Source organism: Staurois parvus, unplaced genomic scaffold, assembly GCF_062004578.1.
Source record: "Staurois parvus isolate SC_StPar_1 unplaced genomic scaffold, SC_StPar_1.0 ptg000187l, whole genome shotgun sequence".
NCBI classification, from domain to species: domain Eukaryota; kingdom Metazoa; phylum Chordata; class Amphibia; order Anura; family Ranidae; genus Staurois; species Staurois parvus.
The window spans coordinates 7474243-7501844 of NW_028317983.1; the positions used below are offsets into that span (position 1 = coordinate 7474243).

General features: G+C 43.4%; 1 protein-coding gene across 3 annotated transcripts in view; it reads left to right on the forward strand.

Moving 5' to 3' along the window:
• The window catches only part of LOC149462058 (collagen alpha-1(XIV) chain-like), a 266392-nt gene that overhangs the window by 15709 nt on the left and 223081 nt on the right, over nt 1–27602 (forward strand). The gene's annotated exons all lie outside the window — the stretch shown is intronic.

Here is a 27602-nt window from a genome sequence, read left to right on the forward strand (position 1 = left end):
GTTGCTATTTCTTTTGGGACTGGTGAGAGGACACTGCTGCCATTAACCTGTTGCTGCTACCAGAGATTGAGCAAATAGGGACTGGCCATCTAACTAGCAGAATTATTTACTGCATGCAGTCTTCACTGGGACTGTACTCGTGTGCACCACTGTAAAGAGTTGGCCACAACACTAGCCGGCTGAGAACTAGGCCTAAAGACTGCTCACTCAGATAGCTGCTTCACAAGAACTTTGCCAGTTGTTCATTGTCAAAGGTGTCATCCCTGCCATTCATATCGAGTGTACTCTACAATGGACATAGCCCACTGTTTACAGAGGAGTTATCACAGTATTCATTATCATTGCTGTTACTGTTTTTTAATGTCATTACTTATTGCTGATTTTGTGGATTACTAGGTTTACTCTAATTTAGCAACATAGAGCTCCATTATTTGCTGCTATAGCCTAGTGGACTGTGATTGACTTAATCCTTTACTTATTAATTTATGTGCATACTGCTAATTACTGGGTTAATTTACCACTAACCAGTCTGATGTTTACTTTTTGATACTGAGCCTTAGTTGTGTGCGGGGTGTTTATACTGGTGCTCCCAGTAGCAGTGCAGTATTCATTTGCTTGATCTGGTGTGTTAGTGGGGCTGAGCTCAAGCTAAAAGCACATCCCTATGTACGGAGATGGGGAGACAATGATGGGTTTGTAGTGCAGATCAGGAGTGCAGCCCAGGGTGACAGCGAGTGTTATCACCTTAGGACAAGGTAAATTAAGTGGACTCTCTGAAGTAATGTTGCAGAGTTTTCTGGACACTGTAGTAGTTCATTTATTGGTCTCACTTTAATTTGAATGAAAAATGAACATTTTAAACATATGCAGTACATCTCTGCAATACATGCACATTGCCCATGTTTTATCTTTTTGACCACTTCCCGTCCGGCCCATGTAGATAAACGGCCGGAAGGGAGTGCCGCCGATGCAGTTGGACGTTTCTAAACATCCCTCTGCATCCATTGCTTGTACACACTCCCTGGGAGCACGCAGCACCGCGATTGGTGCCCGCTGTACGGGACCTCTGTGTGAGGTCCCAATTCATGTGATCCCTGATTGACCAATCAGTGATCACATGAATAGTAGTAAACAAGATGTCACTTCCTGACATCATTGCTTACTACGTGTGAAATCTGTGAATGATCACAGAGGTCACATGGTACAACGCTATTTACAACAGCCTTGTACCATGTGACAAGCTGTGACCAATCACAGCTCGCGCAGTATTTCTCAATGGCTGCAGGAATGCAGCCAGAGAGAAGGAGAAATGATTGCTTTTACAGCCTTTACGGGTGTAAAAGCAATCAGTGTAAAAAAAGAAAAAAAATCTTCATCACCCCCACAAGTAGTACAACTCGTACTTGTATAAAAAAAATAAAATAAAAATGTAAAAGAAAATTTTGAAAAATTTGAATTTTGGGTTATAAACTAATTTGGGTATTTTTTTTTACTAAAAGGATAGATGAATACATTGTGGCCAAGATTTATGAAGATTATTTATTTGCAAAATTTTATAAGAAAAACACTTTTTTTTCAAAATTTTTGGACTTTTTCATTTATATATCAAAATAATAATAATCCCAGTGGTGAATAAATACCAGCAAAAAAATAACGGTGCAGTGTTGCATGACCGCGCAATTGTTATTCAAAGTGTGATAGCATTGAAAGCTGAAAATTGGCCTGGACTAGAAGGGGTGAAAGTGTCCAGACGTGAAGTGGTTAAGGACCCTGCAAGTACAGGGACAATTGAGTACTGTCCATGATACAATTTTTATTTACACTAACATCCAAATTTTCAAGTCAAACTTTTGGGGTGTACCCCCTTCTTCAAGGTCCAAACAGCACAGCTTGGACCTTGGAGAAGGGGGTATGCCCCAAAAGCTTATCCTGAAATTGCTACTCAATTGTTCTCATTGCAATTGAACTATACAGCTACAATCACATCAAACATGCAAGTACAGCCAAATGCTTGTTGATCTGACAGAAGTACAGCTCCTAAGTCCTGTCAGTTGTGAGCTGAAGACCCACAGCATTGAGTGGTGTCAGCCCTACCAAGTTTTCTCCTGCTAAACTACTCAGACCCACTTACTATCCCATCTCTACAACATAATCACCCTCCTAGATTGTAAGCTCCAAGGAGCAGGGCCCTTGAACCCCTCGTGTATTGCACTGTATTGTTACCGTACTGTCTCGTGTATTGTCTCCCATTGTAATGTACAGCGCTGAGCAAACCGTTGGCGCTATATAAATACTGCATAATAATAATCATTCTGTACTTCCAAGCTACCAATGCATAGCAACAGCCCATAGAAGTTACTTTCTGTCACCTTCTGTCAGTGCAGTGCATCATAAGGCATTAGATGTAGGCCCCTTTCACACGGGCGTTCCGTATGTCCGTTTTTCATCTGTCCATTTGCAGTTAAAAAACGGACACCCATGCATTTCTATGGACCAGCGAATGTAAATGGATGATCATCTATTTACATCCATTAATGTTTGCATCCGTTAACATCTGTTTTTTGGAACGGAAGAACCCCCTATTTTTCTTCCTTTAAAAAAAAAAAAAAGGAACGGACAAAAAATGGATGTAGAAGGATGAAAAACTGATGTAAATGGATGTAAACCGATGTAAATGGACAAAACGGACAAAAAGGGATGTAAACGGACAAAAATGGATGTAGATGGATGAAAACAGATGTAAAATGATAAAAAATGGATGAAACACTGATGTAAACTGATCTTTTCTTGGAAAAAACATGACTGAACTGATGAAAAATATAAGGCACCTTGATGCATCAACATGCCAACATTTGTCAGAAGAGGTCCAAGGTTGAGTGTGAGATGCTGATCAAGCCACCTGTTTGTTATACATACTCAGGTTGTCCTAGTTGGGTGTTACATTCCCTTTTTGCATATTTACTGTAGTAATTACAGGGTTATGTGTTTACAGTCTTGACTCGAGACCAGTCATTATTCAAGGAACATTTTTCTATATTAGAGGACTTCATTGCACACCCTAACATCCCTCTTCCCTGTAAGCAAAACTGAGTACCTTTTTCCACCAATCAGATTACAGAGATGACACTCCCACTACAAGCCTGATTTTATTTATCAACATGGATATGGCAACTCAGCAAAAAACACATTTCAATGGCTGCAAAAAAAAGTTATGTACAGGGAAGAAAATGTCCGTATGAACTGCACATCTCTGCAAACCCCAGGTAAGAAAATGTAACAGCCAGCTAGGCCATGCCTCCAACGCATTTCACTCTGCACCCAGTGACGGACTTTGCTATTAACTACCTGATTTTTAGAGTACAGTAGAGTATTTGTAGCAGCTGACTTAAAAAAAAATGCAGCACAAGTTTCTCTTTAATTATGTTGGAGTATAGAATTGAAATAAACTAATGAATGGTCAAAGGATAAAGCAGATTTGTGCTATAAAAACAGAAAAGAATCTACAGCATGTGAAAGAGGTGCCAACCTGATATCTATAAAATGATCCAGAGAAGCTGCCCCTTCAGTGCAAACAAACACTATATACAGTACGATGGGTATGGAAAATAATCAACCCCCCCCCCCTTTAAAATAATCACAGTTGCTTTGCAGCCCGAAATGAAGGCAGACACAGTTTTTGTTTTATCTAGCTGTATTTAGAAAGAAAGAGACCAAACCAATGTCGGTAGTCTGGACTCTTTCTTCTCCCCCCCCTCCCCTTTTTTATGTGGTGGAATATAAAGAGGAATAGAAGCTACTATAAATATGTGATTGGAAGCATTTCAGGAATGGGTTTGGAGTAGTATCCATATTCATTGAAGGTGGTTCCTGGCCAGGATGATATACTCTCTCTTCTCCATTGTGGAATACCAGATATGAACTGGGAATACCTCATGGAAGGACTTATGTGACTTTTTTTTACAATGGACTGATTATCTTAGAGTTGCCTGGTTTGGACCAAGATAAATTCATGCTATTTTGAATAATGCACCCAATGGTAACTGATTGACACCCACCCATGATTGATTTGCTGAGCCCCTCTGCTTGCTATTGCCCTGCACCTAGGCGACATTCAGACTTTATTGTCCTCTGTCCCCAAGATTCATGGTCCTCAAGAAGTGGAGAATACGAAATGCGTTGACCTCTTGGAGGACATAATAGCAGGAATAATGTTTAGAATTATGCTGTATTAGGGCTGTTTAGTCACTATATTGGTTGTAAAGCATGTAATAATATTTTTTATACACAATTTAATAAAATTTGTAATTATAATAAAGATGTGTCTGTCCTACGCTGTACCAGGAAAGTCCATCATCTTTTGGTTTCTATATACCGTATTTTCCGGCGTATAAGGCGATCGGGTGTATAAGACGACCCCCTAATTTTCCAGTTAAAACATAGGTTTTGGGCTATTCTCGCCGTATAAGACTACCCCCCTTCCGAGGCAACACCATTTAAAAACATCAGATTTTTTAATTGAAATGGTTATGACTTACCGGTACTTAAAATCCTTCAAAATCCTCATGTTCATCCTCTGACATCATAAGTTCATGAATGACATCTTGTGATACATTTGTAAGACAGTCATCATATGGATCAAGTTCCAAATCAGATGGTTCCCGCTGGATGTGCGGTAATACGGTAGCTTCGGCTACATACAGTATACAGTATATATACAGCCCGCTGGATGTGCAGTAATGTACATACAGTATACCGCGCTGAGCCAAGCTGGCTCAAAACAAATGTCCCTATGACAGATTAATCTGTCAGCCCGCTGGATGTGCGGTATATACAGTATACTGAGCCAAGTTTCAAAACGTACTGGTACGTCCCTACGGTAACCAGACCGCTGGATGTGTGTATGTACAGTAGCTGAGGCTACATACAGTATACGCCGGGCCAATCACGGCAAGCGATGTATTCTACTAATGAATACAAAGCCTTCCTCGGATTGGCTGAGGTTGTGACATCATCAGCCCACATCTCTGACTCAGCCAATCTGAGCAGGCTTTGTATTCATTAGTAGAGTACATCACTCGCCATGATTGGCCCAGTGTATACTGTATGTAGCCGCAGCTACCGTACATACACGCATCCAGCGGGCTGATTACAGTAGGGACGTACCGGTACGTTTTGAAACCGCTTGGCTCAGCGCAGTATACTGTATATACCGCACATCCAGCGGGCTGACAGATTAATCTTTCATAGGGACATTTGTTTTGAGCCAGCTTGGCTCAGCCCCGTATACTGTATGTACAGTATTACCACACATCCAGCCAGCTTGATCCAAACAAACTCAAGTTTCACATTTTAGACCCCGTGTATAAGACGACCCCCAATTTTTGGGGTATATTTTTAAGTATAAAAAGTAGTCTTATACGCCAGAAAGTACTGTAGATATTTTTAATTTATTAAAAAGGTTATTAGTATCACTTATCTAAGGAGTAGCACCTACCTTTGATTTTGTTTTCTATTTAGTAGTTTTGTACCTTTTTTCTTTATTACGGCCAGGTATACAGTTAAGAAGAAGTTTTCATTTCATTTTTTCTCAGGTATATTTGAAATGTTGAATATTACATAGTTACATAGTTAGTCTGGCTGAAAAAAGACAAAAGTCCATCCAGTTCAACCATAAAAAAAAGTTATAAAGCTATGCCCACAGTTGGGTATTAATATAATATATTGATATCCTGCCAGCATGTCTCAGTGCAGCTGATCTTTCCCTTATTACTCACCTATGATGTTCTGTGTCATGTCTCTGTGTGTAGTGGTGGCCATCTTGGTAGAGACAAGGTCTTGCTTCCCCATGTCAGAGAAACCAGGAAGATGAACAGTGAGTAGCACAGTAGTGACATTACCAAATCTTGCTTTAACCACCTTCCGCCCGCCATATAGTACAATGATGGGCGCTAGGTCGTTCTCTCGTTCTTATAGGACGTCATATGACGTCCTTCCATTCTCACCGCGCATGCTCGGCTCAGGGAGCGCGCAGCGCGGCGATCGCCAGTGTCCCTCAGACACAGCGGATCACGGAAAGAGCCGAAGATGTCGGCTCGGTCATGTGATCAGCTGTGTCCAATCACAGCTGATCACATGTAAACACGGAAATGCTGGTTATCGGCATTTCTCTCCTCTCGAGCTGTCACGCTGACAGCTCAAGAAGAGAGGAGAGCCGGTAATTGGCTTTCCGCGGAGGGGACATGTACACTGATCATCAGGGCACTGATGATCAGTGTGCCCTGATGATCAGTGTGGCCCCAGAAGTGCCAGCAGTCAGTGCTCATCAGTGCCACGTGCCAGTGCCCATCAGTGCCACATCAATGCCACATATCAGTGCCCATCTGAGCTGCCTTTCAATGTCACCCATCAGTGCCAGTCAGTGCCACCTATCAATGCCAATCAGTGCCACCTATCAGTGCTGCCAATCAGTGCCACCTATCAGTGCCAGTCAGTGTCGCCTATCAGTGCACATCAGTGCCAGTCAGTGGCGCCTAACAGTGCCAGTCAGTGCTGCCTAACAGTGTCAGTCAGTGTCGCCTATCAGTGCTAGTCAGTGCTGCCTATCAGTACCGCCTATCAGTGCCATATATCAGTGTCATGTATTAGTGCTGCCTTTCAGTGCCCATCAGTGATGCCTGTCAATGCCCATCAGTGCAACCTACCAGTGCCTCCTCATCAATGCCCATCAGTGTCACCTATCAGTGTCCATCAGTGCAGCCTATCAGTGCCCATCACTGCAGCCTCATTAGCGCACATCAGTGAAGGAGAAAAATCACTTATTTACAAAATTGTATAACAAAAACTAAAAAAAAAACTTTTTTTTTTCAAAATTTTCAGTGGTTTTTGGTTTGTTTAAGGAAAAATAAAAATCCCAGAGGTTCTTAAATACCACCAAAAGAAAGCTCTATCTGTCTCCAAAAAAATATAAAAATTTCATATGGGTACAGTGTTGCATGACCACGCAATTGTCATTCAAAATGTGACAGCGCTGAAAGCTGGAAATTGGCCTGGACAGGAAGGGGGTATAAGTGCCCTGTAGGCTAGTGGTTAAATCTCTTGATACTAGCAGTCAGAGGCAGCAGTGCCTAAGATCTCACATTGAAGATATACAGCCCTGAGGCTGTAGGCACAGATGTGCCTAGGCTCACTCACATACTAGGAAGTGCACAGCTGTTTTTAGGTGGTAATTCTTTTAGGGTAATGCTGACACACAATTAACTTTTCTTAGGTTCACTTTAAAAGCAACTAGTGTCAACTGTATATTCTCCTAAGGATCCATTTTAAGTCATTGAGGTTGTTTAAAATGGTGGTACTGGATGATCTCATTTGCACACGTTGCAGTACAGACCATGGGGATCTGATACACCTTTTATGGCGCCGCCCAAAATGACATCTTTATTGGCTGTAGGTATCACAAGGTCTTTCAAGTTAACCTCCGTGAAGATCCCAAACAGTGCCTTTTAGGAATTTTGAGTGACCTTCCCATTGAGGATCTCCCTAAACAAACCTTTTGCTAGGGCTCTTTTCCAGGCCTGCAAACTGATCCTAATGCATTGGAAATCAGATGACCCTCTACGCTGAAAGAATGGGTAATTCAGATGGGTGATACCCTACAGCTTGAATGATAAATATATCAACATAGAGGGTGTGACATTAAGGGGCACCATGACTGGACACCTGGAGCTATCCTGATGGATTTAATTATGGATAGGCTATTGTAAAATGAATACTCTGTTGTCTTTCCACAAGTCCGCCTTAGTATGGTTGCTCATTGCTTACAGTCATTTGTGCTGATACTTAGTAAAATGTCAGAATTGTCTGAAATGTATGCTACTATGCCTTTGTTTGGATGTATGATGCAGCTACAAGATGCTTGTACCCAGGGGCGGACTGACCATTCAAGCACTCGGGCACTGCTCGAGGGCCCGGGGTCAGTAGGGGGCCCCATGAAATGCCTCTGGTACCTTTTATAGGCTTTTTTTGAGTGTGGACAAGGACACAGGGGCCCCATGATCCCCTATTGCCCAGGGGCCCCATGAGTTGTCAGTCCGCCCCTGCTTGTACCTGATTTGCCGGCTCTGGATTTTGTAATGTCTACGTGCATTATTCAATAAACCTTTTTTGAGTAAAAAAAAGACAAAACAAGACTGAATTTGGCCCGCATCAGCGCCTTGCAATCCCCTGTACAGCAGGGCTTGGACTGGGAGAAGTAGAAGCAGCACAGGGAATCAATCAGTTGTTCTGCAGTGCTCATGTGTTAATAAGGGGCATGCTGATAGAAGTGACAGAGAGGTGAGCTTAACCCCTTGACGTAGAGCGGCCACATATTTGTATGCAAGTAGAAAATACATATGTGCTGAAAGCGAGCGCCCTGCGCGCTCCCAGCACATATGTCCGCGACTCACGGAAAGGTCCCAATCTCCCCTTTGATCGGGACCTCTTCCGATCATGTGACCACAGTGATGACGAATCACAGCGGTCCCATGACCCTAAAACCCCGGCTTCTGAAACTCTTAAAGGGCCAGGAGCCACCTGCGCGAAGAGGTTAAAGGAGGGACAAGACCTGGTTGGATTACATAACCACAGAACACTTTGCTGCACTGCTGTACTGAATGGCAGGGCTGTGTGAATCTTGGGAGATAATGGACAGAAATACAAATCCTTCGGCAGGTAAATTATCACCCATATACAGTATGTATTTCATCCATGTATTTACAGTTGTGTCCAAAATTATTCAACCCCCACTGAAATTGAGTGTTTTGGCCAGTTTGACATTGCTTTTGATCATTCAGTCATCTTGCTTACATTTACATTAAAGAGGCACTTGTAGGTCAGACAAATATAACATAACAGTTATAATGAAATAACCACAAATGTCTTTTCTGTGCTCACAGCATTATCAGTTTTATTCAACCCCCAAGTGACATTCAATCTTAGTACTTAGTACAGCATCCTTTTACAGTTATAACAGCTTTTAAACGTGAAGCATAGCTTGACACAAGTGTCTTGCAGCGATCTACGGGTATCTTCGCCCATTCTTCATGGGCAAAGGCCTCCAGTTCAGTCACATTCTTAGGCTTGCGCACTGCAACTGCTTTCTTTAAGTCCCACCAGAGGTTCTCAATCGGATTTAAGTCTGGTGACTGCGATGGCCACTCCAAAATGTTCCAGCCTTTCCTCTGCAACCATGCTCTAGTGGACTTGGAGGTATGCTTGGGATCATTGTCCTGTTGAAAGGTCCAACGTCTCCCAAGCCTCAGGTGTGTGACGGACTGCATCACGTTTCCATCCAATATCTCCTGGTACTGAAGAGAATTCATGGTACCTTGCACACGCTGAAGCTTCCCTGTACCTGCAGAAGCAAAACAGCCCCAAAGCATGATTGACCCTCCACCATGCTTCACAGTAGGCAAGGTGTTCTTTTCATCATAGGCCTTGTTCTTCCTCCTCCAAACATAGCGTTGATCCATGGGCCCAAACAGTTCTAATTTTGTTTCATCAGTCCACAGAACACTATCCCACAACTTTTGTGGTTTGTCCACATGGCTTTTGGCATACTGCAGTCGACTCTTCTTATTCTTTGGAGACAGCAAGGGGGTACGCCTGGGAGTTCTGGCACGGAGGCCTTCATTACGCAGTGTGCGTCTTATTGTCTGGGCTGAAACTTCTGTACCCACATCTGACAAATCTTTTCTCAGTTCCTCAGCAGTCACACGGGGACTTCTCTCCACTCTACGCTTCAGGTAGCGCACAGCAGTCGAAGTCAGCATCTTCTTTCTGCCACGACCAGGTAGCGTTTCAACAGTGCCCTTTGCCTTGAATTTGCGAATGATGCTTCCTAAGGTGTCTCTTGGTATGTTTAACATCTTTGCAATCTTCTTATAGCCATTGCCCTTCCTGTGAAGAGAAATCACCTCTTCTCTTGTCTTCCTGGACCATTCTCTTGCCTTCACCATGTTTGTAACCACACCAGTAAATGTCTAGAAGGAGCTGAGTATCACAGTCATTTTAAAGCTGCCTAATTGGTGCTTATTATGCTTGATTGCTGCTCGGTGACATCCACAGGTGTTTTCAATACCTGATGGAAAGCACCTGTATGAACCTCTGTTCTTCAGAGTGGTAGTCTTTAAGGGGTTGAATAATTGTGGCAATGAAGAAACCACATAAGAACCATTTACTACTGTATTACATAAACAATTGATGTCATTTTAGTTGCATTTGGGTAGTTACAACGTCCTTGTAGGATTTGATTCTGAATACAATTCCAAATGTACACTATAGTCCCTAAACCCCTTTACAGCATTGGGGGTTGAATAATTTTGGACACAACTGTAGCTGTTTGCCTGGAGTTCATCTTCTATCAGGTATGTTTTATAGCACTGAATGTACCATTTCCCATTGTGCTGCGACACCATTGTCAGTGTGAGCATGTGCAGCATGAAGATGGAGAACATAAGCAGGACATACGTGGGCCATACAGACAGTCACATAAAAAGCTCACCAGTACATTTGATAATGCCAACAAAGTCTTGACAAATGTCATTTAAGAGGGAATCAAAATTGTGTTTACTTGTAACATTTGATTCTGGAATGAATTTAATTTCTTGAATGAAAACCACATGCACTGTTAGACATTATAGAAATATTTTTAATCTTGCTCCTTTGAATTTTCCCATTGCTGCAGTCGAAAACAACCATTGATTTGACCCCACTAACAATATGAAAATTGAACAACCGCCCCCAAAATTACCATTTTTGAATGGAATTGTACTAATATATGGCAAGCTTTAACCACTTGCAGACCTCCTGCCCGCAATGTACTGAAGACAGGTGGCCGCACAGGTAAAGCTATGCACCCGAATGTCGCTTCCTGCTTCTGGGTTTGTAATTGTATACAGCGGGAGCCTGTCAGCAAGTCCCAGCCAATGATTCATGGCCAGGACCTGCTGATCGGCTGTGTATAATCACAGCCCAGAGCTCTGTGTTGACAATCAACACAGAGCTCTGTACAGAGAGAGCTTCTCATCCATGCAAAGCAGGGATGAGAAACTAAGAGATCATGAGTAAAAAGCAGCACACTTTACATATATTGCACATTGTTAGGCACACATTTAAATCCTTGTTTGGCCTAGATGTTAACCCCTTCCCAGCCAGTGTCATTAGTACAGTGACAGTGTATAGTATTATCACTGATCACTGAATTAAAGTGACACTAAAGCTTGTTTGTTTGTTTGTTTTTTTCGAAAATAACAAACGTGTATGCTTACCTGCTCTGTGATTTTGATTTTGCACAGAGCAGCCCCAGTCCCCTTCTTTTTTTTCGGTCCCCTCCGGTGCTCCTGGCTCCTTCTTCTTAAGCAGTGCCCCCAGGAAAAGCTACTCGCCCTGGGGGCACCTCTGCATGCTTGTCTCCGAGCTGCTGCTCTTTGCTTCCATAAGACGGATAGAACCATGGCTCAGCCCCTCCCTCTGCTCTCTCCTCATTGGCTCACTGGCTGTGATTGATAGCAGTGGGAGCCAATGGGCTCCCGTTGCTGTCTCAGCCAATGAGTAGTAAGAGTCCCCAGACAACAGAGGCTGTTGAGAAGGTTGCTGGATCAGAGGGGGCTCAGGTATGAATTGAGGGGGTGCTGCACACAGAAGGTTTTTTACCTCCATGCATAAAATGCATGAAAGTAAAAAACCTTGAGCCGTTAGAACCACTTTAATGTCACTGGTGATGTCAGTGGCAGTTAGTCAGATTGCCTGCTGCACTATCGCAATCCCATTATAAGTTGCTGATCACCGCCATATAAAAAAAAAAATATATAAAAGTATATAAAAAAAAATCCCAGTATATATGCCATACTTTGTAGGTGCTATAACTTTCCCGAAGACCAATCGATGAAACACTTATTGGTATTTTCCTTTACCAAAGACATGTAACAGAATAAATTTTGGCCAAAATTTCGGAAGAAATTTAACTTTTTTTATTTTTAAATGTTTTATTGGATATGCTTTGTAGCAGAAAGTAAAAATATATATACTTTTTTTTTTTAATTTTCTGTCTTTTTTTGTTTATATCACTAAAAAAACCCAAGTGGAGATCAAATACCACCAAAAGAAAGCTCTATTTGTGTGGAAAAAATTATAAAAATTTTGTTTTTGTACAGCGTTGCATGACAGTGCAATTACCAGTTAAAGTAGCGCAGTGCTAAATGGAAGAAATGTCCTGTCATGAAGGGGGTAAAATATTCAGGAGCTTAAGTGGTTAAAGACTCATAAATAAAAAAAAGCTTAATAAAGAGCTCTATCTTCCCTTTTCTTGTTCTTTAAGAACCTGACTACCTTGGTTCATATATCCTTGTTGGAATGTTTCCTAAATACCTACCTGCCTTCAGGACCCACTCCATCCATCTCACTCCAATGACTATAAATAATGACGTTATTGGATATAAAAACAAAAGAGATGATCAGTACATCAGTTAAGTACTGCAAACCCAAATCTGACAGTAATTACTCTTACCTCCCCGTCTCCGCCTCCCCCGTCCTGCCAAGATTATTAAATGCTTACCTGACTAACATTCCTGCAGGCAATTACTGATAATAAATAGTGACACTGTATGGGTTAAGTCAGGCTAGCACTCGCTCTTGGGAACTGTGGCAGGGACATTTGTATGACAGTAGACCCATAACCCACATGGGCGATGTACAGTTGTGGCCAAAATTATTCAACCCCCACTGAAATTGAGTGTTTTGGCCAGTTTGACATTGCTTTTGATCATTCAGTCATCTTGCTTACATTTACATTAAAGAGGCACTTGTAGGTCAGACAAATATAACATAACAGTTATAATGAAATAACCACAAATGTCTTTTCTGTGCTCACAGCATTATCAGTTTTATTCAACCCCCAAGTGACATTCAATCTTAGTACTTAGTACAGCATCCTTTTACAGTTATAACAGCTTTTAAACGTGAAGCATAGCTTGACACAAGTGTCTTGCAGCGATCTACGGGTATCTTCGCCCATTCTTCATGGGCAAAGGCCTCCAGTTCAGTCACATTCTTAGGCTTGCGCACTGCAACTGCTTTCTTTAAGTCCCACCAGAGGTTCTCAATCGGATTTAAGTCTGGTGACTGCGATGGCCACTCCAAAATGTTCCAGCCTTTCCTCTGCAACCATGCTCTAGTGGACTTGGAGGTATGCTTGGGATCATTGTCCTGTTGAAAGGTCCAACGTCTCCCAAGCCTCAGGTGTGTGACGGACTGCATCACGTTTCCATCCAATATCTCCTGGTACTGAAGAGAATTCATGGTACCTTGCACACGCTGAAGCTTCCCTGTACCTGCAGAAGCAAAACAGCCCCAAAGCATGATTGACCCTCCACCATGCTTCACAGTAGGCAAGGTGTTCTTTTCATCATAGGCCTTGTTCTTCCTCCTCCAAACATAGCGTTGATCCATGGGCCCAAACAGTTCTAATTTTGTTTCATCAGTCCACAGAACACTATCCCACAACTTTTGTGGTTTGTCCACATGGCTTTTGGCATACTGCAGTCGACTCTTCTTATTCTTTGGAGACAGCAAGGGGGTACGCCTGGGAGTTCTGGCACGGAGGCCTTCATTACGCAGTGTGCGTCTTATTGTCTGGGCTGAAACTTCTGTACCCACATCTGACAAATCTTTTCTCAGTTCCTCAGCAGTCACACGGGGACTTCTCTCCACTCTACGCTTCAGGTAGCGCACAGCAGTCGAAGTCAGCATCTTCTTTCTGCCACGACCAGGTAGCGTTTCAACAGTGCCCTTTGCCTTGAATTTGCGAATGATGCTTCCTAAGGTGTCTCTTGGTATGTTTAACATCTTTGCAATCTTCTTATAGCCATTGCCCTTCCTGTGAAGAGAAATCACCTCTTCTCTTGTCTTCCTGGACCATTCTCTTGCCTTCACCATGTTTGTAACCACACCAGTAAATGTCTAGAAGGAGCTGAGTATCACAGTCATTTTAAAGCTGCCTAATTGGTGCTTATTATGCTTGATTGCTGCTCGGTGACATCCACAGGTGTTTTCAATACCTGATGGAAAGCACCTGTATGAACCTCTGTTCTTCAGAGTGGTAGTCTTTAAGGGGTTGAATAATTGTGGCAATGAAGAAACCACATAAGAACCATTTACTACTGTATTACATAAACAATTGATGTCATTTTAGTTGCATTTGGGTAGTTACAACGTCCTTGTAGGATTTGATTCTGAATACAATTCCAAATGTACACTATAGTCCCTAAACCCCTTTACAGCATTGGGGGTTGAATAATTTTGGCCACAACTGTATACTGACCATGCAGAGGTTACTTTACATGAAAAGTATTGTGTTCGGCCCTAGCCTGATCCATCTGTGCAGAGATATAGGCAGCTGAAGGTATGCACAAACTTGATTTTTCCTATAAAAAAAAAAAAAATTGAGCTTCACTCCACCTTTCAAACATCAGAATTCCTTTTTGTGATTTCTGGTCTCATTGACCAATAGGGATGCTTGGAAAGTAGTGGGGAAGTGAAGTTTCACCAATACAAGAACAGTCAAGAGCTACATATAACTTCAGCTGCCTCTAATGTGATTTGTGGTGTCACTAACCAATAGGGACACTTGACAGAAGATGGGGGCTAGAGGCTAACCCAGCAATGGGCAAACTACAGCCCGCAGGCCGTATACGGCCCAGCGGACATTTTAATCCGGCCCGCGGAACGTGATACAAAAAAAAAACAGCCAGGGCAGGCAAACATTTGCATCATTCAGCGCGCTCAAATGCAATGATTGGCCAGTCTCGCTGCCACTCACATCCTGATAGCCAGTGATTGGCTGTCAGGATGTGTGTAGGCGGGGCAGCGTGACGAACGTGAGGGGAGCTAGGCTCCTCTCACAGTCCGCCCTGAAGACCGGAACGGCGCGGGAACACGGCGAGAGGAACGCGCGGAGCAAAGGTAAGTAAATTGACACAGGGGGGACTTGGCTTACTACTTGGGGGGGAATAGTACTATGGGGGATGAAATGTTACAAATTTTAATTTAATTTATATTAATTCACACATACACATCATTCATCTACTCTTGGTCCGGCCCCCGGGTCCAATATATGAACCCATTGCGGCCCTCAAGTCAAAAAGTTTGCCCACCCCTGGGCTAACCTATCACAGAAATAGTCCAGACTAAAATATAACTTCAGCTGTCTATATTTTTACTGATCATTCTGATGTGTGTTTTCCACTGAAGGTAATTTCAGTAACACATAAATGAATTTTATACTCTTTCAAGTTTTGCAAAGTTGGGTTTTTAAGTATTTAAAGCAAGGATATTGCTTGAAGGTCTTTTGTTGTTTCATAGATAGAAGACTGAAAATTTCTAGAAGGTTCCCAGTGATATAAAAGTGTCCCTGTAACTTACTACACTGGTGGTGTTCATATATAGTTACATAGTTAGTCTGGCTGAAAAAAGACAAAAGTCCATCCAGTTCAACCATAGAAAAAAAATGTTATAATCATATACCCACAGTTGATCCAGAGGAAGGCAAAAAAACCCAGTCTGCCAAATGTAATACTTGCAAACCAGAGGAGCCGTTACTGAATGCTGACTTCACTTGATGAACGCACTGTGCTGGGCTTTGTTTGCTAAGCACTGACTTTACAGCATAATCTGTCGTTGGTGTTTTTCCATTCTGCACATTGAAACATTATTATTATACAGAATTTATATAGCGCCAATAGTTTGTGCAGTGCTTTACAATATAAGGGAGACAGTACAATTACAATACTTTCAGTACAGAAGGAATAGGAGGGCCTGGCTCGTGGAGCTTACAATCTAAAGGAAGGGGGAGCTGATACAAAAGGTGATCGCTGCGGGGGATGATCTGGCGGAGGTGATTCAAGTACAGTTCTTAGGTGGAGGTGGGGTAGGCTTCTCTGAAGAAGAGAGTTTTCAAAGATCGCCTAAAGGCAGACAGGGTGGGGGCTGACCGGACATGCTGTGGTAGGGAGTTCCAGAGGATGGGAGAGGCTCTGGAGAAGTCCTGGAGGCGAGCGTGGGAGGAGGTGATGAAGGAGCTAGAGAGGAGGATATCATGGGAGGAGCGGAGTGGGTGATTTGGGCGATATCTGCGGATGAGGTTGGCGATGTAGCTGGGGCAGTGTTGTGGATGGCTTTGTAAGCTGTGGTTAGTATTTTGAATTTTATACGTTGGGTTAGTGGAAGCCAGTGAAGGGATTGGCAGAGAGGGGCAGCAGTCGCTGATCGGTTGGTAAGGTGTATGAGTCTAGCAGCAACATTCATAATAGACTGAAGGGGGGATAGCCTGTGTAACGGTAGACCATGATGACCATCATAGGATAATGTGGACAGAATCCCTCCCTGTGCCTTTATCCCATTATAACAAAGTGAGTTATTGGTTAAAGGGTTAATTAACCTCTACCAAAAACCTGCCGATGCAGGTAAGGGGTGCCGGTAGATGAAACAAACTGTGCAGCTTTGACTAAAGCTGAATAATGTCCTTGCTGTAGCGGTAGGCAATATATACACCTCCCAAAGCCTGTCCGAAAAGCTGCTAGAGGTGGAATCATACCTTCCTGCCTTGTTGCTAGGCCGTTGCTAAGCCACTTGCAGCAATTATTACACACCACCACCATCACAGGAGCAAACTCTGAAATGCTTTAGGTGTAGATGATATACATAATCCCCAAAGCCTGGCCAGAAAACTCCCAGAGATGGCTTCATCCTATTCTCCCTTGATAAATGATGCTAAGACACTCCCAGACAATTCAAACCTCCTTGCATGCGCCCAATCTGCCATGTCGCAGTAGCTGTGAGTTCAGCAATGCTGTGATGGAGGAGATAGAGAACTACAGATGGGAGAGAGAGTGCATGTGAGGGGGTTTGAACTGCCTGAGAGTGTCTTAGCAACGTCTTAGCAACAAGGCAGGTTGGGATGATGCCATCTCTGGGAGTTTCCAGCCAGGCTTCGGGGAGGTATGTAAATGGATTTCTCCTATAGGGAATCATTTACCTTAGTTAAAGCTGTACAGTTTGCCCCTTCCTACATACACAGTCTTTGGGAAAAGGTGAACTAATCCTTTAAGCCAGGGGTTGACAAATTTGAATCTAGGAGCCAGCTAAAAAAATTTTGGATCCAGATTTTTTGTGTAGTGTGGGTTGTCCGATCCTGATGCAAGGACTTGCTGCATAACTGTCACAGCAAAACCACACCATGTTTTAGGTGCCATTGAAAATAATGTCATCTGAACCTGCATTTTGTGATCACAGCGATTCTGCCACTATCCCAAAATTCCTAGGTGTGAATGGAGCCACCCTGGTTCACACATATGTGATTCTATATGGGTTTTCAAACGCACAGATTCGCATGACAGGCCAGATATTATGTGTTCCTGTTGAGGTGGTTCACAGAGAAGTGATCCACACGCATTGTCTTTTGAGTGCCATTATGAAAAGGGTTTGGTGCGAGTTTGTAGCGGTGCATTCTAGACCCGCAAGTGATAGAGTCAATGGGAGGCATTTTTGCATTGAAGTCAGTGGGATGCAGCGTGTGAACGCAAAAGCCAGGACGCAATTTCTAGTCATCAATAGCGACCTGGTGCCTTGGATTTGTCGGGTCCTGCTTTAATAGTTAATAATAACACATCCATCACGTTCCGGAGGCCAGAACAACTAACTCTTCATCAGGACTTTTAAATTGAATTTTAAATTAACTCAGGAAGAGACTTTGCTATAATAATCTGTTTAGGTTAAATCTCCACCAGTTATGCTGGCGTTATTGCTAGTGTAACACTCTCCTAGGTAGCTAGGGGGAGCTAGATGATTATTTTTTAGTTAAAGGTGGAGTAGCAGCCTGGAGGAATAGTCAGAAGGGGTCAAATTATGGTCATGGTTGAGAGGCTCTGCAGACCAGCTCAATGGAGCATCCCCCTGGTGTAGAGACTTGAAGGAGTCTCTAGAATTCAGTGGGTGGGTGTGAGGAGTGGCTGGTCTGCACTCTCAAAGGATCCTGGCCAATCCCCAAGGGGGAGGCTTGACAAGGGGTTAGGAAAACCCTTAAGAGTGGCCTAGCCTGCTGAGCAGCAGAAGAGTTCTGGTGGAAGATGGACTGTGCAGGATGGAGTGTGGAGCCTGGGATGGGGTCCAGGAGAGGGGCCTACCTACAGACAGAGGAACTGGAAGGGAGGATCTCTCAGTCTCACCATCCCCTGAGAGAGGACAGCCTGGGAAGCAGGAAAGGAGCCAGCCCAGCATAAGGCCTGAAGGCAGCCACCAACCCACAAGCTTGCAGGAGAGACTGAGTGAGTAACCCCACACTCCCTGGGCCAGATAAGGGGAAAGAGCATTTGGGTGGGAAACCTGACTAGCCCCCATCTGGGACTGCTTTCAATGAAGGTGGCAGCATCTAGGACCTCGTGGCCAGTGATTACCTCAGGCATCTGGGTGAAGAGGAGATTTCATTTGGGGTCTGAGGAGGTACACAAGAGAGGTTGGCTAACTCTCCAAAAAGAGAACAGAAAAACCCTTTCTGACTACTTTGGGCTAGCTTCTTCCCCTGCTGACAGGTTGTCCTTTCCTGTAGACTGTAGAACAGTGGAGATCCCTCTTTCAAGATCCCAGTCTGTAGGTAGATCCCCTTTCTCTGGGGCTCCCTCCCAGGCTCCACACCAGCTCCTTCCTCAATTCATCTTCCACCCGACTCCAGATTCTCTGACCCCTGCTAGCATGGCTCTCTCACATTTATGGGCTGATCTGCCACACTACCAGGGCCTCTTGGCCTGGGATTGGTCAGACTTCCATGAATATGCAGATTGAGGTCTCCACCCTTCTGCCCACAGGCTTCTGGAAGCTTCCATTGGCCTCCAGAACCAGGTGGAGATGACAGAGTCTCAAACTGCTGAGTCACTTAGCCTGACCTCACATTGAACCCACAGTAAATTCAGGCTCACTTACTACCATGAGCCAAAAATTAATTTACCTTACACTAGCCCCACCTAGTGGGCTCTACATTAATACGTATATATTTATTTTCTTCAGAAGTCTTATGGTTGGTCATGGGGTCTTCTTCCTCTTCGCCTCTTCCCAGTTCAGGAAGTTCTCAATTATGTAGAGAGCAGTGCTGAAGTAATGACATGAGCATCACTCTACACATTATTATACAGGGAGCCAAAGTGACATCCCCTCAGGGGCGGGTATGCCCTGCACTCACACGATATCTTCAGTCTCCATGGTTGAATGATGCTGGGGCTGAGAAGACTAAGGACATCCAGTAAGGAAAATGAATTATTGCTGTGAACAAGACTTGAGAGGAGGGGAGTATTGTGGCAAGAGCTGCTTTATTTTAATTTCACCTGTAGCACCCTTCTAGCATATTTGGCTAGGCAAATTTAGCTTTGGCTCCTTTTGAAATCAAGGAAGCAGTAATTGTTTAGTCTGACCTGTTCAGGGTCTCAAAAGCTGAGGGTTTGATTGCTTTCAGAAGTTTCTAGACCATAGTATGGATAATTTAAATCTCTCCGCCCTGAATATTTTTTGGGTACTAGCCAATCCCTGATGGGGAAGTTTCCAGAAGAACAGGGTGTAGTAAAATAGTGTGGGACACAGGAGACCATGGTACCTCCTCCCAAGTAGGGTTCTAGAGGTGTAAGAGCTGCTACTGTACAACAGTCTATGGACTGAACAACTGCTTGAAGAGGCTACAGGGAGAGCTAGGATCCAAGGCTCAAATGGACTTTCCTTAGAGCTTACTGCCGCTTAACACCACATGTGATCCAGTCCTGAGAGGTGCCATCTCACTCACTGGGATGTGTCCGGAGGAAGCTTGAGGGAGGCAGCTGTCCTGAGTCTTGTGAGTAGTGACTTTAAGCTGGTCCCTGAGATTGTGTGCTGGACTCTGCACTGGGTACCGATAGTTGCACACTGATGTGTGCAAGCAAATGCCCAAAATTGTCCCCTTGGTCAGCTGTGGGACCTTGGACTGTACTCAACCAACACTAACACTACTACTGTTAGGAGAAACTGCCCTCTAAACACTACTTAAGTCTCTATTTGGTGATTCTACTACTGGTTTTGTGTTGCTAGTAGCAAAATTGTGCTTATGACATGTCCCTTAGCTATTCTAAAGCTTCATTTCAGGTATAGTTTTTATAGCACAGTTACATTGGTCCAGCTTGAGCCAATGTAAGTATACATATTCCATCCCTGGCCAATCCCTGTGAAAGCAGAGAATCTTTTGGAGCCCATGCCAAGTGGCTGCCCTGCTGCATAGTACACAAAGGGCGTTGACCTCATGGTGTCCACATCGGCCAATCAAAGAAAGTTTAGCAGGCATTCTCTGTATGGTGGCAATGCTGAGCCAAAGAGGTGACCCCCTGTGGTTAATATGCAGCGGGTCAGGACTCAATCTGGAAGACAGTAAGGACCCCTTGTATTAGCAGCAGCTATTATAATGTTTCTTCGCTTCCACAGGGATCAGTGAGGTATGGAATATGGATAATTATATTCATCCAGCTAGACAAATGTAACTATGGAAAAAAACCATACCTGGCAGTAAAACTATTTGGGTGCTGCACTTTTTAGCATGTGGGTGACAGAGACTAGATGAATTAAAAACTGTCACCCATGTCATACCTTCCTCACCAAATCCTATTGGGCTCTCCAAATATAATGTATATAATACAGGGATAGAGGACGTGAAAGTACAGGAGAGTTCACATACAAATTGTTGAAATATTTTCCATCTGCTCTTCTTTTTTTACACGCGTTACATTCTATTAGGCTGAATTGACTTCAGGCTAAAAGACAAAGCTTGGCCCATATCTCCAATCCCATCAGACACTATTCCAGAGTTCAGACATGTACCAAACTATAGATATTAGATGGCTTTTAATGGCTAGGTACACACTCAGATATTCTAAGTGAACTTCTGGTTTTTTTTTTTAAATATGTTTTGTGAAGCTAGCCACAAATTAACTGATGAAGATAATAATGAAAGGCAGACCTCCAAGACTGGAGTCCCACTATATAGCTTCTAATAAATTGAGTGCAGGTTCCTGGGTGCATATTAATCAAATGCTTCACATTCCACATGTCATTAGCCATAATTGTTGCTGCCCTTGGGCCTACTGACAAGATCATTTCCGCAGTCGTTGGGGGCTTTCTGTGAAATCAGATGGTGACACATCTTCAAACTAATAGTGGCCACCTGCAGATAGATTATTAGGCAACAAGACTGTCGCCCCGACTGTCACCAGGGAAGCATAAAGGCTGCCTTTTCCTACCTATCCTAAAAATATTAGTTCCCTGGCTGTTATACTTTATCAAGCCATACACTTCTCGAGTTTTGTCCAGTCCAGCCAAAACTTCGAGAAGCGTATGGCCCTGCTGGCACTGCTTTGTTTGACAAAAGTCAATTGTTCAACAATTTTTGTGGAAATAACCTGATGGAAAATTGTCCAGTCAGATGCAGTCAATGTTGAAAGATGGCTGTCAGAATACAGTTGCCCAGCAGGGGGGAAAGTCATAAGTTCATGCTCTTAGTGTGGATGGAAGAATCTCTTAGGTTTCTTTCATTCAGCCCACAGGCTGAACGAAAGAAACCTAAACAGGTATGGCCAGATTTAGCCTTTTGCTTCAGTAATCTAAATCTGAGAGCCATGGATCTGGAACAAGTATGCAGCCTCATGCACATGGAGCTTAAAAAAACACAGTTTGTACAGGTGTTTACCTCTATGTTAGCCTGTGTGGTCAACCACACATGGGCATTTATAGGAGCATATGAAGAGAAGAGTTTACAGACAGAAAAAAACCAAAGGCAGGTTCTAAGAGGAGTTTTTCAGCAGAACAAAACACACAAATGTGCATAAATGCATCTAAATGCACATAAATGCATTCATAGGCACATACATATATTCCATTGGGCAGAATACAATAATATTCTAGCCAGTAGAATGCATTTATGATCAAACACCATATGCGCGTAAACGTGAGTACATATGGGCATAAATGTGCATACATATTGTAACATTAGAGTTTTTTCTACCAAATTCTGGCAGAAAAAGTGCTACTTATTTTTATAAGCATGTGTGCATGAGGCCTTCAGGTGAGCATTGTCAACTTTCCCAACCTGCATACTTGTTCCATGTAAGGGACTTCCAAAGGCTTGACACTAGCAAGTCTTATCTTAACTTACTGCAGACAATTAGCATTCTCAGAATGAGGACAGAATGACAATGCCTATATTTCTCTCAATGCAGAACTACTTTAAAAGAAGCCTGACAAGATGAAAACACATTTTTAACTACAAATATTTTGTATGATTTTGTTGGTCATCCCATTCCAAAGCCATGGGCTGTGGAGTCATTCACCACCACACTTTGAGAGTGTAGACTCTACTCTTCATGGGAAGGCTTTTCACAAGATTTTGGAGAGTGTCTGTGGGAATTTGTGCCCATTCAGATGAAAGAGAATTTGTGAGGTCAGATATTTAGGTTGGACAAGTTCCAAGATCTGGTTCACAATCAACGTCCCAATTCATCTCCAGGGTGTTCAGCAGGGTTGAGGTCAGGGCTCTGTGCAGGACACTCGAGTTCTTCCACATCAAACTGGTCAAATCTTTATGGACTTAGCTTTGTGCACAGTTATGCTGGAACAGAAAGGACCTTCCCCAAGCTGTTACCACCATAGTATAAAATATTTCTATGTATGATGTAGCATTAAGAGTACCCTTTACCAGAACTCAATAATTTAAAGCAGAGTTGGAATACTATTGGCTGTACAGTGTAAGTGTTCTGGTCAGGTGACATGCAGGGCAAAGGATGGGGGTCTCCCCCCTCTCCCCCTTCCCTCCAAAGTGGCATGTACTCACCCTTTTCTTTACCTCTTCACTGCTCGATGAGCATGTAAATCACTCCTATTCTCCCATGTGATGGTGTTGGTGCCTCAGAATTAGTTCAGTGCTATCATATGGAACGAGGGAAGGAATTCATAATCCAAAGTAAGCATTGAGAAGTTGGTTAGCTTTCTGTGAAGCAAAGAAAAAGTTAGTACATGCTATTAGGAAAGGACCCTCTTTCATTACCCTAAATGGGGTAAGGAAAAGGGTCACTTTAAAAACACCAAGAGAAGGGTCGCTTTAAAAATGTAATGAAGCTGGTGGCTAAACTAACTATCACTAGATCATGGAAGAAGACCTCAGTCCTTCAAGTACGGCAAAAAAAGTCATGGACTATGTCCCATTAGAAACTTGTGAATGTTATTCAGGACTCCTATAACCACTTTTAAAAAGTTTGGGGCCCATGGGAGCATTATATGTGCATCAACCTTTAAGCTTGTACTGTTTTGGGTACAATGTAGACTGGCTCTACAGTCCCTAGGATCCTCTACCCCTCCCTTTCCCCTCTCTCTTCTCTTCCTTCCTTCATTCTTCTCTTTTATCTCTTTCTTCTTGTAACTATGTTGTTGATTGCTGTATAACCTAGCAATGTGGATGAAGTCCCCTGGCGTGGGTGGGGGCCTAATTTGGATCGTAGTGATCCCATCTAGTGATCCCATCTGTTACTTTTGTATCACTACAGTGTTGTTTTGAGTTATTTTGGCATGCCGTTATATTGTTCTGATGGGCTAATGTTGAGTTTGCAAACTTTGTATCTGGATAGCTTTATATTAAATTCCAATAAAAACATTGAAAGTAAAAAATGTAATGAAGCCAGTCTGCATAAAAGCTAGGGCAAAAGCATTTTTAGTAGGTGAACAATGGCAGCCAACACTTTCCTCCTATGGTAAATGTGCTCTGATCTCTCACTTCTTTAGATAGGTACTGTATGTATTTGTTTCTGTACATCAATTACATGAGTTTGGATTTACTTATTCAACATTTTATAGCTCTAGCGAAAAGAATATGTAAATTAATTAAAAAAAAAGAATCCAAATGAATGTGTGTCTGTCACTGGTTATGCAATCAATACGCACTCCTAAGCCTGATATGAAGCTTTAACACGTGGCAGGAAGGTGTTTTGGCTTGCTACTATTTGCCTGAGGTATCAAGATCATAGCTTGTGTCTGTATTTTCTCAATGTTCACTGCAGGTTTTGCCAAATTAAATTGTATTCTTCATGGCTGTGAGCTAATCTTCTGATCTCATAACTTTTTCACACGTTGGCATAACAGTGGACTATCAGAATTAATTAGAGCGAAACTCTGGGATAAAGCAAAAAGTGTCTATATTCAAGATACATGTGTATTCTGAAATCCTGGTGTGCTATGTGTATTTCTTCCAGATCTGGGCAGTGTGAAATCTTTGCAGGAGATTCCTGTAATAAAGACCGGTTACTGTTGGTCTCTCCTTGTGTTGGGTGACTGGTCTTGTCTCCGCCCCCTCCTATAGTTTTCTACAGGCAGCCTGCAGTGGGTGGAGCTGCTGGGCCCCTCCTACAGCTCTGCTGTTTGCACAGGCAATGTACAGCACAGTGGTGATGTCACTGGGTTGATGAACTGATGGAATATGTTTATTCAAAGTTGTAAAGTTACCAAAAGGTGCACATTAATAAATGGTGAATCCTGGAGCAGCAGCTTGAGATTGTAGGGGGTGCTTAAGGCTGACCTCCAGTCTTGCACAGTTGTACAGGCTTCTTTCCTTACTGAAATGTCTAATTTCACTGCACACTGTGAGCTTCTCATAATGTGAATTAGAAGATACTGGAAGTCAGAGTCCACCTCGTTACCTGGCTGATGGAAATCTATCATCATGCCCTTTCTTCCCAACAGCCTGACTGGCTTCAGTTCTTTTAATCGTGGATGCTCAGCTACACACTTGGGATTTACCCAGGACAGTCTGCATGCAAATGTGATCTGTCCAGGAACACCAAGTGTGATACAAGCTTGCATCTCTAAGATACTTAATATTGGGTATCACTCAAACTCTAAACTTTCTGTAATTATAATACTAAAGTGTGTGTCAGGACAAAATAAAAAAAACACATGCAGTACATCTCAATGGAGTGTGTGTGCACCGGTAGAGCCGTTAGAAACCTTGGTACCCTGTACAGCCCCCCTTACCCTGGTTACTGAAAAGAATGAGATTGTGCTCTGTGCATGCTGGTACAAATTATGAGTATGGCAAAGTTGTGCTACCACTAACACCAGGAGGGGAATAAAACCTTAGCCTGTGTCCAAAGTGCAGGGGTCAGGTGTGTGTAATGTATAAAGTGCAGGGGTCAGGTGTGTGCAATGTATAAAGTGCAGGAGTCAGGTGTGTGTAATGTAAAAAGTGCAGGGGTCAGGTGTGTGCAATGTATAAAGTGCAGGAGTCAGGTGTGTGTAATGTATAAAGTGCAGGGGTCAGGTGTGTGCAATGTATAAAGTGCAGGAGTCAGGTGTGTGTAATGTATAAAGTGTAGGGGTCAGGTGTGTGCAATGTATAAAGTGCAGGGGTCAAGTGTGTGTAATGTATAAAGTGCAGGGGCCAGGTGTGTGCAATGTATAAAGTGCAGGGGTCAAGTGTGTGTAATGTATAAAGTGCAGGGGCCAGGTGTGTGCAATGTATAAAGTGCAGGGGTCAAGTGTGTGCAATGTATAAAGTGCAGGGGTCAAGTGTGTGTAATGTATAAAGTGCAGGGGCCAGGTGTGTGCAATGTATAAAGTGCAGGGGTCAAGTGTGTATAATGTATAAAGTGCAGGGGTCAAGTGTGTATAATGTATAAAGTGCAGGTGTCAGGTGTTTGTAATGTATAAAGTGCAGGGGTCAAGTGTGTGTAATGTATAGAGTGCAAGGGTCAGGTGTGTGTAATGTACAAAGTGCAAGGGTCGAGGTGCCCTTGGTCTCCCAGTAATCCATATATTCCTGGCATACTGCAGGCTGTGCCCACCTCTACCAGTCTTCCAGATCCCCCCATTCTAAAACTGTGTACCCAGCATGGTACCCCCTCAGTCCCTCTACCCATCACTTACCATATACCCAGCACACACCAAGAAAAGCACAGCAACCCCCAGACCATGCAAGACTGCAGACGTAGCTCCCATCACCATGGAACCCTTGGCTCTGCTAGTTGAGAGCTAGTGGGTTGGTGGCCCCTAGGGGACAATCTTCATCAGTGCCGCAGTGTGCTGTGCTACAGGGTACATACAGTTTATGTAGGGAGTTCTGGTGGGTAGCAGGATACAGGAGGGCTAGCTGTGTACTTCTGTTGGTGACCCTGAGTGCAGGATATGCTAGGGGTGGGGGCACAGTGCAGGTACAGCATATGGCAAGGTGGCACAGAAGAGCACTCTGTCACTTACTGATTTTGGCAGGATCCACACTTCCACCAGGTACAGAGTTTGCGCCATGTGCTATTCCCAGACAACCAGCCAGAAACCCCCTTGGACCCAGTCCCTCTCCGCTCCCTTGTCCTCATGGTAGGCAGCCACCACTGGCACAAAGCATCTCTCCTTCAACTCCCTGCAGCTGAGCCCTACAGTTGCTAGTGACATCATCACAAAGCACTCCACAAATCAGGAGGCAAGTAGATACAGGTGTGTGGTGTGTTGCTGATGAGTGGCGAACCAAATTTGAGAACTTGATTTTTTAGGGTTTGCTTATGAGGTGTGACAATTTAATTCCCAGAATAGACTGTAAAAACTGTTTGAGAGAGAGAGAACACAGCGGCGACAGTGTAGATTGTCTTAAAACCAGGCAAATTTAATAAATAAAACACTCACACGTGTGGAGTAAAAACAGGCATGTCTTAGTAATTGGGTTTGTCCGGTCTGGTGATTGTATCCTATGTGATCCTCTTCCTCGTCCCCGGTGCTCTGGTGGATTTCAGTAATTGGGGGGTAGCAGAGAGGCGCAGGGAGGCTTTTGGTAATTATGTCACCCAGGGCTGGAACTCCACGTATGGCGCACATTCGATGTATGCGTGCTCCTTCCTCAGGCCAATGATTGCCATATGTGGCGTTCCGGTCCCGGGTGACGTCACTACCAAGAGCTTCCCTGCACCTCTCTGCTACCCCCCAAGCCCTGGAATCCACCAGAGTGGTGGGGACGAGGAAGAGGATTGCATAGGATACAACCACCAGACCGCACAAACCCACTTACTAAGACATGCCTGTTTTTACTCCACACGTGTGAGTGTTTTATTTATTAAATTTGCCTGGTTTTAAGACAATCTACACTCATATTGGCACCACTGTGTTCTCTCTCTCTCTATATGTGTACTAGAGTCACGTCAAGCTCTGACAGCTGGCCGCCTTCACTTTCAAGACCCACATCCACCCGCAGACTATCCCCATCCTTGGGCCTCCTACTATAGAACAGTGCGGGATCATATAACTGCAAATGCCTATTTACATGTATGGACTCATATATTATTTATTGGTCCCCTTATCATTTTAATACCAGCCTGGGACTGTATTCTAGTGCTCCCCATCCTCTGTAGTGTAAAAACTGTTTGCTTACCTATATACAGTACTAGCGGCTATTGTCACCCTCAAAGAAGTCCGCTTGTGAAGCAACACTCTTTTCTAGAGGACTTTGCCACTGCTGAAAACATTTCTGAATTTCGTTTTCC